Source organism: Nymphalis io, chromosome 11, assembly GCF_905147045.1.
Source record: "Nymphalis io chromosome 11, ilAglIoxx1.1, whole genome shotgun sequence".
NCBI classification, from domain to species: domain Eukaryota; kingdom Metazoa; phylum Arthropoda; class Insecta; order Lepidoptera; family Nymphalidae; genus Nymphalis; species Nymphalis io.
In genome coordinates this window covers 8922334-8936063 of record NC_065898.1, presented here as the reverse complement: position 1 = coordinate 8936063, position 13730 = coordinate 8922334, and the positions used below count along the sequence as shown (strand labels likewise).

General features: G+C 32.2%; 1 long non-coding RNA gene across 1 annotated transcript; it reads left to right on the top strand.

Annotated features, from left to right (window-relative positions):
- The first annotated feature begins 6624 nt into the window (after positions 1-6624).
- LOC126771995 (uncharacterized) lies at positions 6625-7729 on the top strand. Its single transcript, XR_007669589.1, has 3 exons — positions 6625-6733; positions 6829-7024; positions 7476-7729. It is a non-coding gene; the product is annotated as an uncharacterized LOC126771995 (long non-coding RNA).
- Positions 7730-13730: the final 6001 nt, after the last annotated feature.

Sequence of the window (13730 nt, the reverse complement as noted above, 5' to 3'; positions counted from 1 at the left end):
TCTAGGTTTAAGTGACATTCTTGCAAGAATAACTGAGACACTAAATTGGCAATATCGGTGAGAATTTATTTATTTATATAGTGTTTAATGTTATTTAAAATATTATTTATTTATTTAAGCATCTTGAAAATAGCTAAGGAGATTCTCAACTATTTCCTCATATTGTTTTATTTTTTATTTTTTACTTTCATATGTATTTAGGACAGACCTAAAATGTTTGGTTCATTATAAAATTAATAACTGTTTGCGCCGCTCGAACTGACTGAACGCGACGCCGCTGTAAAACGATTATTTGTAAAATCAGCCGCGCATCGTCGGTAGTGGGGAATTAAGCGCGGGAGTAAGACGTGTTTCAAGAAGTCAGCAAGTTGAGTTGTTTTCGTTGAAGAAGTGAAGCCAATTGAAGCGAAGATTATTATATTAATATAAAATAGCTCTTTTAAGAGCTTGACATTACGTCATACTACGTCATTGCATGCTGCTTCTTGTTTCAAATAAACAGTTCTTTTCAGAACTATTCATTGTTTCAAACGATGATGTTGTATAATGAGGCATGCGTGGCGTGTGTATTCTTGTTGCTATGCGTACTGCTACACCTATATTGATTCGATTTCAAAGTTCCGTTATCCTTTCCGTAGAAAACCTTTTCGCCTCGCAAATTTTATATGTACTCATGCGAGATGATTTAATATTTATTTATATAATTTGTATTTATTATAAAGCAAACAAATTTATTTAAATTAGATGTTATATTAGTGATTTACTAGACCGTGAGAAGATTTAATTCACTATGTTTAAATATAGAAATATGTACAGGGATTAAAAAAGAGTGGTAAGTAATGAGACAGAAAAAAAATTAATGGAATTTTTTTTGCAAATTATTTGAAAAATAGACTAAAATGTAATGGGAACTCTAGCTGAACAGACTTACAGTATTCTCTCTGACATTATGTTATGTGGGTTATCGTACCTACATAACATAAACTAATCATGAATGTATCAGCTATGCCGCCCGCTTAAATATTTTTTTTTTAATAAAAAATGTTTACGTTCAAATTTCTTAATTGATTTTATGAAAATATTATATTAAACATGTATTTTTTCAGACAAAATATTATTACTAAATAATGAAATTTGTATATTTGGACTCAATCAGTTATATTATTTAGTACAAATTTAATATACTTACTAGATTAAAAAGATACAGATAGAAATATTAAGAGTTTAGCCGAAAACCTTATATTTTATACCTGGAAAGGACAATTGAAAAGAATGGTATTTTGAATAGCTGCTGACAATTGCTATCGGAAGCTTATTTGAACTTAATCTCAAACAGTGGTGGATTCGTCCGATGTCGCAGAAGATGGCGGGACGTTCTCTCGGTTTTGTTGTTCGCGCTTTTTTCTGTACCGTTGACGATTTCTATATAACTTTGCTTCGTCCGAACATTTCGTCGTAATGGAGCTCCTGTAATTTTATTAACACTTAGTCTCCGGACTACAAAAACATATTTTGTCATTTGCTTAATTACTGTTAATAATTAGTTTTATGTTATCTGATTTTTTGTTAGATGTTATAATACAAAAAATATTCCAATTTCTTAATAAAATATCTAAAAATTTAAAAGTTAAAAGGTACGGTAATACGATAGTACGGTACGGTAGTACGGTAATTTATGGGATTAAAATATGAATACCAACCTAACAATCCTTTTAGAAACATTGCACCTTTCAGCAACGGTGTTGACAATATCGTCTACTAATTTGGGGTCCAATTGCTTTTTCGGTGGTTTATTCGCAAACGCTGGTGACTGCTTTCCAGTTAAGGAATGAGTAGCTAGAATTCTAAAAAGGTTTATTTTTAAATTAATCATTTTTATTAATATTTTCAAAGTATGCTTGAAACTACCTATATTTACAAGTACTATATTTACAAGTATGTTTGAAATATAACAAAATATTTGTTCTATATTTGGCTATTATATCAATTGCAGTCAAACAACGAGATTTATAAGAAGTAAAGGTAAAATATAAGCATTGGTGGTAGGGCTTTGTGCAAGCTCGTCTGGGTAGGTACCACCCACTCATCAAATATTCTACCGCAAAATAGCAATACTTGATATTATTAAAAATACCCGAGGGCTTGCGGGTGCGTTGCCGGCCTTTAAGGAATGAGTATGCTCTTTTCAACAGAGTGAACATTCTAGTAACAATAAACTTGATTACAAAAACATTTCGCCGGAGTTCGATCCTACGGTGTACAATCAATGCACAGATGTATGTGCGTTAAGCGCGTAAGACTATTACGATGCATAGAACCTGATCAGCTACTTAACTACTAGTTTTGTTGGAGTACTAGGGAATAGTCTTATCAATGGCAATAAGAGACAGAGATCCAACAGGAAATAGAAATGATAACAGACACGGTAAAATTAATCTCAGCACAGACTTCTAGTATCTTGGCCATTATCAACGATAACTGGCTGCTTACTGAATTACAAAGAATCTGTGATATTTTGAGCAATAATTTATACAAAGACAAAGTAATTTTTGATGGGTATTTCCTAAAGGCGCGAAGTATAAGGTGTGTAAATGAATCACGATGATATCGAATATGTGGGTTAGGTTAAGTTAGCGTTTTTAAAAATTTTTAGTTTCTAAAAATGTCCCGTTTCATAAAGGAATATGTTAAGACTTGAGTAGATTGTGTTTATGAAAAAAAAAGTTAAAACTAGAGAAGGCTTACTCCAAGCTATTGACAAAGTAGAAATTCCTTGCCACGCTTGTACATCGACCATTTCGGGCTGTTCGTTAAGACTAAAATACTCACATACTGGTGACTGTGAACTCATTTACGAAGTTTAATATTTCAGAATAGGTATACAACATTTTTAGTTTTATTTTCGTAGGATATTAGTATTTATTGTTTTTTGCCTGGATTTAGATAGGACAACATAAGGTTGGGCTTGTAAAAAACAGAATTTTTGAGAAGCAGAAAATTGTGTCTATTCAAACTGAGTATATTAAAACTGAAATTTAAATTTGTATTTTCAAACAACTTACTTAACCAGCTGTTGAAATATTTCAAAACGTACAAAAGTAATAAAAACTGTCTATAATTTTACCTCGGTATATTTCATAAGAATTAATGCCATGTTTATAAAAATGACTTCGCAAATAATGTATTATTTTAAAACAAATTTGGTTACTATAGAAAAGGTTATAGTAAGTTAACCTTAAAAGATAAACGTATGCTATCGTGACTTTTTTTAGAACAACTTTTTTTTTCTTTCAAGAGTGTAACCGTTTACGCAGCGCACGCAACGGAAGCTAAAGTGTATACATCTTCATGTATTTTTAACATTTTAATTGATGCTCCAATCCTATTGGTCGTAGCGTGATGTTATATTATAGCCCAAAAATTTTCCTCGATAAATGGGCTATCCAACACTAAAATATTTTTTTAAATAAAACCAGCAGCTCCTGAGGTTAGCGCGTCCGACCAAACAAACTCTTAAGCCTTATTACGTTAGTATAGAAAAATAAAGTTTTGTTGGTTAAATAGTTTTGTTTAACCTGAATATTTTGAAAAAATTGTGCATATGATCATGTATAAAATAAATTTTGGTTCAACCCATTTAGGTCACAATCAAATATATTAAGTAAAACTATAAGCATCACTGGAAGTCCCCTGATAAAAAAGAACGCCTTAATATACTTTTTCACATCAGAATGATATTTCATGCTTCTTACTTTAAACTCACAGACATCCATACAACCATTTATCCTATACCTGTAGGATAGCTAGTTAAATATATAGTATCGAAAAACAAAATAAATGTGTATTACATATATTTATGTATTTATTAAGTATCTACAATAAAGGATACACACTTAAAAGTACATTACATCATGGAATAATGTTTTTGTGCAAATATGAGTTAAGTACAGAACAAAATATAAAATGTATTTCAATAGTAATAAAAATTACTAATTTCATTCAAATTATGCCACCTATGTATTCTACCAACCCGCATTGGAGCAGCGTGGTGGAATAAGCTCCAAACCTTCTCCTCGAAAGGGAGAGGAGGCCATGGCCGAGCAGTGGGACATTAACAGGCTATTACTGTACTGTTACTGTAAAAACTAAAATAATGAAAATAATAATAATACAATTTTAAACAAAACATTATGTATTGAGAAACAATTATTTAAACTTATATAATTCTAAGGTTAATATATATAGGTTAGTGTGCTGTTTAGAAAGCGCATTATATAGTCTGCAGATCCTTCCTTAGCAGCATAGTGTCCGAGATTTGAATTGTATGTAGAAATATAAAAGTGATTGTAGACGTTTTTGAGAGATAAGAGAGAAGATACATTAAGATTAATTTGTTGAAGAAAGTTGCTACAATCTAATGTTCCATTTATTATTTTATGCAACATAAGCATGTCAGTTATTATTCTTCTGGAGTTTAGGGAGGTCATCTTATAGTGCTGAAGCCTATCTCAGTAGGTAGGAATACTTTTAAGGTCAGATTCACTGTATGACAAGTGGAAGAGAGAACGTTCTTGGATGCTTTTTAGTCATTTAATGTGTCCATTTTAATGTGAGTTCTAGATTATATTGTTGTATTCAAGGATAGGACGGACAAGTGTGTTAAATAATATAATTTTGGTGGGCGGCTTCATAAAATCTTTGTTATTTCTTAAGTCAAATCCTAATAATTTTAATATATTGTTATATTTTGTTTTTATTTCGTAATAAATATAAAGTTTATTTAAATAAGCTACTACCCTAATCTAATAGAATGTATTACAACGAATACGGACAGAGATTAACCAGGTCCCTGTTACCAGGAAACGCCATGCGTCTCCGATACACGTGTGTTCGATGCAAATAACGCAATGTTGAAGTCAACAGCATATATAATAAACAAAATCTTTATTTTTGAGTTAGTGATCTGTTAAAAAAAGTATGCATAGCTACCAAATATTTAAATAAAGATACTAAATGGGTACTACATGCTGGTAGTATTTTAAAGCTGATCTATCACTTTGTACAGTCATTTTGATGCACACTACAGCGCGGCAATCGGCGTGCTTTATATATATAAGCGTAGGCGCGTTTAACCGACAATGGACCTGCATAAGCTGAATCCTGCATGAAGCTATTTTATGTGTTTGATCATATAGATCTGAATGTAAGTTACATTGGAAGAATCTGAATATCTGAAACTGATATATTTTTTTAATTTGTTTTTTTTCCTTTCAACTTTCAATCATCACCATTTTAAAGACTATCATTTATAAGCTTAAGCTAGAGTTTCAGCTAATTCAACTGAACAGTTGTTTTGTAGCATTTTTTATCGAATAAATGTTCAACGTGATTCTTGAAATTGACATAACTTTTTATCTATTTATAAACCGATTGAATTAAGCAAATACTAAATTTTATGTGAAGTTTTCCACAATATATTAGTGAAAACCGCATGCAAATCAATCAAGCCGCAACAAACGGACAGACAAACAAACATTGTTTTGGGTTCTATTGCATTGATAAAGGCCCCCAATAATAGTTTTACTCCTATTTTTTTCATGTAGAGACAGCGATCGGTTACATTTTTGTTATATGTATAGATGATTGATATAAAGAGGCTGGTTATAGCCTATTCTTGGTTTTAAGGGAATGAAAACAAGGGTAAAACTGCTGTAGCACCAGATCGAATGCAGCCGTATTGCTTCGTTAGAACTTGATATAATAGTGATATGAAATGCGATGATGATGACAACGAAGAATCAGAGTAATTAATTCTATTTTGCCATGTTTTTCGGATATTTGTAATTGATATTATTGATTGATTGATATTTTGGCTACAAAATGTGTTTGTATTGTTACAGGTCAAGAGCGAGAATGGATGGATTCGCAACTTGACCTTTGATTTTCTATTGGAGTTCGGATTGGTTCACGACTTTACTTTTTTCTATGGTTGTATGTACTGGCGAGAGACGGGAGTGAGAATGGATGGGTGAGAATGGATCGCTACCTGTATTCGTCACGTACTTACCTAATTTTAAGGATTGAAAATGTTGAAAAAGTTGGTTGTTTTATGGTAAAATTGTTGATAATAATTTAGTTTTAAGGGTTAAAGAAAAAATATAAAATTGAGTTAATTACGGACAATGGTTGACAAATGTTTAGTAAATCTATGAGTTTTTGTTTATACTGTGATATGGTTGTTTTGATGTAATGTAATTATCTAAAGTTTGAATCCTAAAAGTTTTATCGTAATGTATTGTATTTTTTTGTATATGTAAGTAATATGAATTACGATAGTTTAATTTATGGTTTTAATTTTTTTTTTAATTTATTTATTTTTCATGCAATCGATAAGTCAGTTTACCGAGTGTAAGGTTCTCACCTGAGACGTGTATGGGGTCATACACGTTATCCGGATAGTCGAGTGTAAGGTTTGACTGATTTTTAATAATTATTTTGAGATTTTTAGAAAATAATTGTAATATTTTTAACTAAATTAACACTGGTTGGAAATTATTGAGCGTATAAAACTACGCGATATATAAAAAAAGAAAAAACACGGGAAGATCGACTCGTTCGATGGTTGCCAGGGTGATTGCAGGAATTCAAATAAAAATTGTAATTGAATTGTAAAATATTAATTAGTAAAAAATTATATAACAAGATACGTGTGGAAGAGAATAAAATGTTTAAAGTAAATATGAAGGATTGTTTTACTGGGGTATTCTTACAAAAGATATATTGATTTTATATCAGTTTATATTAATTTTTCTTGTTTCTTGTGTTTAGAACCAGTATTACAACAAAATGTGCTGACGAAAGCAAAATGTTTAGAACACGCGTACAAAATAAGAAGAAGCGCTAAAAAGTTAAGAAAGAAAATATTTCTCCCTATAACTCCGATTGCTCAAATTCATCTAATTAATAGTAAACTAAAAATTAGAATTAGGTAATGGGGTCAAGGGAACCGGGACACAAGTTACAGGTATGTGAGATTATCAATCTATTATGTGACTATTTTATTTGTTTTAAGAAAAGTTGCGGGCTCCAATAAATAATTTTAAAAAAATAAGTTCTGAAAATTTAGAATACCGATTATGTTATCTAATGTTTCATAAGCCGAGATGGCCCTGTGGTAAGACCGCGTGAATCTTAACCGATGATCGTGGGTTCAAACCCGGGCAAGCACCACTGAATTTTCATGTGCTTAATTTGTGATTATAATTCATCTCGTGCTTTACGGTGAAGGAAAACATCGTGAGGAAACCTGCATGTGTCTAATTTCACTGAAATTCTGCCACATGTGAATTCTACCAACCCGCATTGGAGCAGCGTGGTGGAATAAGCTCCAAAACCTTCTCCTCAAAAAAGAGGAGAGGAGGCCTTTAGCCCAGCAGTGGGACATTCACAGGCTGTTACGGTATCTAATGTTTCAGAAAAAATGCATAAAATGCAGTATCCTCTTAACGTGGATCGTGGACGTCTGGACGCTACGTAGCTCCGCCGCTGGATAGGGACTCATAGTGCCAGTCCCAAGCTTGGAACAAGGAGGAGAGTTGGCCGTATGCAATAGTTGAGAACGTGTGATATCATTTGTTTAACATAACTATTAAAATTTAATTTTTTAATTGAATAATATTTTCGCCAACCAACTGAATTTTTAAGACAGACACGGATGCTGTCGTTTTATTTTAATCAAACATTAATATTTACGAAATACTTAATAAAATTAATCAAAACAACTTCATTTTTAATATGGTTAACATGGACTGCAGTGAAATTAGTAATAATTAATTGATTAATTATTCCTACTCGTAGACAGAGAAACTAAGCTTATCTGTCTACGGTACTACTATAGTGTGAGTGATATACCATTATAAATTGTGATACGAATATTTATATATTGTTAAACTCAACGCTACGACCAACGCGTATATAATTTAGAATAACCTAATATTTATTGAAGTTAATTTGATTATAAATTTTGTTTTAATGTTATTTAACTTCGTGATATGATTTTTACAACGACCGACATTATAATGATTTAACTTTTGTATAAAAAGCGATGTATTTACAATGAACAATCATAATTATTGTTGAACTTGAACAGGGTGGTTACTCTGCCTCTTTAATGAATATTGTATATAACAACACAACACTTCTTTCGCTATCCTGGCTCACCTTCTGTTTCATCTCAGAATTGGGATCGGCCTAAAAATATATCAGGACCGTACATCTGGTCTTGGGAACTAAAAAAGGAACAGTGATCCATCTATATCATCTGAAGAAGAAGAAGAAATGTTGGCAAGAAAGAAAAATGAATCTGAGACAATGACTAAGAACTTTCACGGAAAAATGTCATTACTTAAGAAATGCAAGATTAGTGGTGAAGATGCTATATCCTGTATAATAAGAGGTGGATTGAAATGGTGAATTCCACTAGAGAATTCCGCTAGACGATCTACTTGGAGAAGAGGCCGCGCTGAAGGTGTTTCGTCGAATACTATTTCAAGCACACAAGAACTCGCAGATGTCGTCGAACGGGGCACGAGACGAAGGATTATAAGGCGACAACGCGCTGCGAGTACTGTCATCGCTGGTGGCACAGCATCGCGACGTGCTGGTTTTCTTCAAGCGGTTCAAGCCAGCCCACACAAAAGGTCAGCAACGTTTTACAAAGTACCTACGATATTTTGTTAGACTTATTTAAGAAAATTGCTTATGTATGGTTATGTATGGTATGATAATTGCTTATGAAAGGTCACGGTTGAATCGCATATATACAGGCAGCAAATTAAATTTACTTTCCCTCGCAATAGCAAAAAAAAAAAAAACTACAACTTTAACCCTCTAATATAATTTGGGCTTTGGGAGCAGTCAATTACATTCTTTAGGTAAATGTGAGATAGAAGTAAATGTTGATAATATTGTACTAATGGACAAGTTGAGATATCATCTTCCCGACATAGATTTAATAATAGGACATACGTTGATTAATCAAAATCATGTTAGCTTAGTGACCACCGCCGCATGTGTTTCGTTTTGCACGACAAATAAATTGAACATTGACGTTATAGGTATTAATTTAGATTCAAATGACTTTATAAATAGTTTTCCTGTACTCTTAACTGAAAATATTAATATAAAAAATGTAATTATGCCTTCGTGTCCTAACGGACATAGACACGGACCCTAACGGGTTATTGATTATTTATACACGGAGAACAAATCGTATTTGATACACGGGGTCTATTACGAGTTAGGAGGTACATCTTATTACATACCAGAATGTTTAATTAATTGTAAAGATTGTTTTATCAAAGTAATTAATGTATGAAATGATGAAATTTCATGAAAAAAGCGTCTGTGTGACAAAAAGCGTCTGTGTGACTAAAGGCGTCTGTGTGACAAAAAGCGTCTGTGTGACAAAAAGCGTCTGTGTGACAAAAAGCGTCTGTGAGACTAAAGGCGTCTGTGTGACTAAAAGCGTCTGTGTGACTAAAAGCGTCTGCGTGACTAAAAGCGTCTGTTTGACTAAAAGCGTCTGTGTGACTAAAAATATGTGTCACTGGTAAAGGCTTCAATAATAAGTAACAGAAAAATAACATATTACTAATTAGTAACATTAATATGAAACGATATACTTTTGGCCTGCATTTTTTTTCCAGATATCCGATGCCGGTGAAAACTCTACCAGCCGTGGGGCACGGCAGTTTCAGGATGGCCGAGTGTTAAACACAACGCTACGACCAACGCGTATATAATTTAGAATAACCTAATATTTATTGAAGTTAATTTGATTATAAATTTTGTTTTAATGTTATTTAACTTCGTGATATGATTTTTACAACGACCGACATTATAATGATTTAACTTTTGTATAAAAAGCGATGTATTTACAATGAACAATCATAATTATTGTTGAACTTGAACAGGGTGGTTACTCTGCCTCTTTAATGAATATTGTTTATAACAACACAACACTTCTTTCGCTATCCTGGCTCACCTTCTGTTTCAATATATTAAGTTTTACTCCTTACATTACATCTACCGATAGCCTAATCTAACTACTAGAGGAGTAAATACAAATAACCAATTTTTGACGTTCAATAGACATGATATAATTGGTTGAGATCATAGCATTAGTTTGTCTGCCTACGGTTGAGATATAAAATAATCTGTGATATTCATTATGGGCACGGGAATAACGCCGTTTTTAAATCTGATCTGATTTTTTTTCTATATTAAATACATTAATTAAAATTTGGTATGGCAGGCCTATCTCATTGATAGAAAACTCTTCATATGTTATCATAATTCGTTCTTAAAACATAGTATTATGTAAAAGAGCAAACTATCAAATAAAAGCTAAAAAGTTAAATTGAAAATATTAACATTTAACTTTTTACAGATCATAAATGCCAACATTCCTTGTCCCACCATGGGTGGTTAACAGTATATTTGGAAAACTAAAACGTTAGATTCTTGACGTCGACAAAGAAACTAACGGACCAAGTCCCCGTGCAACCGCGATTGAAACAAAGATAGTATGTCAATTTATGCATATAATGTTGTCATAGTAACTGCATTCCCTGTTTTGGGAGATAAATAATTTTCAGGATTTAATTAAAACAAAATGAGGTTAAATTTTACTTTTTATTTATTTTTTAATTAAAATATTTTTTGGTTTTCCAACTACACCCAAAAACCGTTGCATTGTTTGTTTTTGTTTCCGTTATCAATAGTGTTTCAGTATCTATATATGGTACTGGATTAGCATTCTCCTCAGATGTTGCAATCTAAAACACTCAATTAAATTATTTATAAAACATGTTTGCCACATATATTCTTTGTTAACCTCTTGAGTTGGAATGCATATTTAATAAATTCAAAGAGAATGTTAAATAGGATAAAGAATAAATTAAAATAACATATTTATAGATAACGAAGCATTTAATTTTATTATTGGACTCCGTATTTATTTGTTTACATTGTCATCGAGTCGCAATTTTAAATCTAAAATCGAGACATTTTATTAGGTTTCGCTGTCAGCACTTACATGATAAATAGTTATAAGTTATGAATGATAAAAACTGGAAAATCCTATTATCTTCAGGATTTTAATGCAATATAAGATTGCGTCATGCTATGGCATAAAAAATCATCACTGAGAAACTACATTTAGGGATAAAACCGTGGTCGTTTTTATATCGAAGATTGTATAATCTTCCATATAAGGATTATTTCTGTCTTTTCACAGGGTTAGAATCGTTTGTCACACAATGAACGCACCAACTGTCCAGTTTGTTTCGCTACTTGAGTATCCGACCTTGATAAAACTAATTACGCGATAAGGGACAAAAGATTTACACACATATAATAATTGGATGGAATTCGGTTGAACGGCGTAGATATCGATGTTCTGCGACGCCATCTAGTGACGAAGTATAAAAAATGCATAATAGAATGGCCTTCTACGTAAAAAAGAAAATGTATAGTCAGACAACTGTCTGGCTATAACTTTAGATTACCGATTCATTGATTATTATTGTAACATACTAATAATTACATCGAACTTTATAACATGGTTACTAGGGCATACCTACTATAAGCAAATCTTAACGAACATTGTTGTAGCCTCAAATATGTCTCCAATCTATGGAGGGCAAATGTATAATAAAAATATAGGTAAAATTGTAAAGCTATTATTTTATTCGTATCGTACCTGTACCAGTGCTACGAATTGCGAAAATTTTAATATTATTTTGAGTTAAGTAACTAAGTACGTACGACTCTTTTTATACAGAGAAAGTTTCAAGATTAATCCATCACACTGCTTTACAATGTTTGATAAATGAGCAAAAAAAACTAAGATACCGTTATGCTTTATTTTCATATACATAGCTACAGTTAACCGCAGTTTTTTGGTCATGACATTTAAATTTAAACTTGATTTATTATTTTGTCAAAAAAGCTATTAGTATATTTTATACTTTATTTAAAAGTAATTACATATTTTAATTGATTAATAAATGGTACAAATTGATATTAGATCTTTGTCTCTTTAATCTCAACTGTGGTGGATTCGTCCGCTTCTCAGAAGATGGCGGAACGTTCTCTCAGTTTTGTTGTTCGTGCTTTTTCTGAACCTTTGACGATTTTTATATAACTTTGCTTCGTCCGAACATTTCGTCGTAATGGCGCTCCTGTAATTTTATTAACACAGTCTTCGGACTACAAAAACATATTTTTTCATTTACTTAATTAATTCTAATAATTAGTTTTATGTTATCTGTTTCTTTTGTTAGATGGTATAACACAAAAATATTCCATTAATAAAATATCTTAAAATTAAAAAGTTGAAAGGTACAAAAGTTATGGGATTAAAATATGAATACCAACCTAATCCTTTTAGGAACATTGCACTTTTCAGCGACGGTGTTGACAATATCGTCTACTAATTTGGGGCCCAATTGCTTTTTCGGTGATTTGTTCACAAACGCCGGTGCTTGCTTTCCAGTTAAGGAATGAGTAGCTAGAATTATAAAGAGTTTTATTTTTAATTTAATCATTTTTATTAATATCCTTTATTTTACCATTTGGTGTCGCAGAATAGTTTTCAGTTTGAGGCAAAGTGACACTAATTATATCCTACATCTTGAATATTATGGCTGCCTGTCCACCGGAGCGGAGCGAGGCAGCGGAGCGGAGAAACGGATAAATATTAACCAATAAGATTGCACAAAATCTCCGCTCCTCTTTAGTGGACAGGGAATTGCGAACTTGTTTAAAAATTCATACAAAACCGGTAAGCGGAGCGGAGATGCGGAGCGGGGAAGTGGAGCGGGGAAGCGAGTGCGGGCTGCGCTCGCGCCCCGCAGTGTGCCAGTGACCAGCGTAGTCTGACTAGTGCATTTGTGGACGACGTAGTGAAGAAAATGGATGAAAAACTTATCGATAGTGTGAAAAAGTTTCCGTGCATTTGGAACACGTCTTCAGAATTTTACAAATGCAATGAAACAAAAGATGCTGCGTGGAACCAAATAATCATTGAAACAAAAATATCGCATGGTAAGTAATATTATAAATCTTTATTCTATAATACCCTCTAGTAGGCGTATGTTCATATATTTTTTCGATCATTTAAACAAAAGATGCTCAGTGCCATACAAGTCGAGTTAAAATATGATGCTAACTAAACTATAATTTTTTTTATTTAACTGAAGAATACCTAAATAATATCCGATACCTAAACCATATTACTGATTAGAGATTCTTTTCAAAATTCTAGAATCTTGCCATGGAACCTTCCCCTGATTATTGAAGTATGAACAATACATTTCGCGAACTTCATATCCATCGTTACTAGAATGTTGTGTTTCTGTAATATCATCAACAGATAATAATGTTTGCTCCATGTTACTTTCAATATTGTTTATATAATCTGGTTGTCTTTGAATTAAAAAATTGTGCAAAACACATATTGCTTTTATTGCCTTGTCAACAGTTTCTATTTTGCATTCGAAGTCTTTACGATACACGTACCATTTTCTCGTCAATACACCGAAAGTTGCCTCAACAATGCGACGTGCTCTAGATAATCGGTAATTAAATATTTTTCTTTCTGTATTTAGTCTTATCACGTGGGTATGGCCTCATAAAATTTTCAATTAATGGGAAAGCTTCGTCTC